Source organism: Simochromis diagramma, unplaced genomic scaffold (assembly GCF_900408965.1).
Source record: "Simochromis diagramma unplaced genomic scaffold, fSimDia1.1 OVJJ01000387.1, whole genome shotgun sequence".
NCBI classification, from domain to species: domain Eukaryota; kingdom Metazoa; phylum Chordata; class Actinopteri; order Cichliformes; family Cichlidae; genus Simochromis; species Simochromis diagramma.
In genome coordinates, this window is record NW_024387152.1 from 1,091,547 (window position 1) to 1,092,695 (window position 1,149).

Here is a 1,149-nt window from a genome sequence, read left to right on the forward strand (position 1 = left end):
ACAGCGGGTTACTGTGTATTGTCAGTTTTACAATGTTGCGTGAGTTACTATGAAGTCTTTTTTATTCTCCTCAAATGCACATAAAAAAGGCAGTTCACAGGCACACCTTGTGTGATCATACAGTACACTCACATACACACACAAACACACACATTAAACATGCACACGCTCTTCATACACCTGCAAACTTCTCCACTCCCTGAGCTCTCGACCTCTCCCATTTTTTGCGCTTGGAGCTCTGTCATCTTTTTAAATACTCTAATTGTCGGGCCTCGAGGGAGCCCTAAAACACACAGAGTGTAAAAACCTGCGTGTCTGGTCTGCTGCCTGTCTCCATGCCTTTCTCTGTCTTTATCTGTTAATGGTCTCTTTGGTCTCATTTTTATACTTAGCCACAAATAGAAAATCGTGACCGGTGTGCTGCATATTTGCGCGTGAGGCAGTGTAGCGCAGATTGCCGTGCATTAGCAGATTTCGCTTGGCAGAGAGGAGAAAACTTCTTATTAAAGTACTATATTGAAATAATCACATATAATATGTAGGCACACATGATATTCTATTCTTGACATGTTGTTAGCGTGCTCAACAAGTCGGCATATTTCCAGAAATATCCATATTTCTAGTTTCCATTTTATTCATGAACATGTTTCATTAAAATGTTTTGAAGCTGGGTGATTTAGAACAAAGTAACAATCTGCTTATGTGAAGCTGCTGCTGTTGGTTTTGTATCGTGTTATAAAGTAACGTGCTGTGTGGCCTCCTACATGATTCAACATTCCTACTGGACGAGCGCATTTCAAGTTCAAGGCGGTGTGAACATTCACAACTCCCTAATAAGCCCTTTCAGCCTTTGTGTTTCAGGTTGAGGTGCAGTATCCGCTGGACTCATTGCTACAACAGGTAAATGTAGCGAACTAACACCAAGACTGCCACAGTGGAGGTAACCAAGAGGGTCGCTACTCGTTTGTAATTCTGTGCACCCACATGGGAATGTTACACTGTTAATGTGTCGCTGTTTGAAGGAACAAAAGTCAAGGATCTGTTATCCTGCTTCTGATAGATCTGATGTTTGGTTACGAGTTTAATTTTGCTGCATTAGTTTTTCCAGTGTTAAAAAAGTTCCCGCTGTTTCCCAAGACTGAAATATTC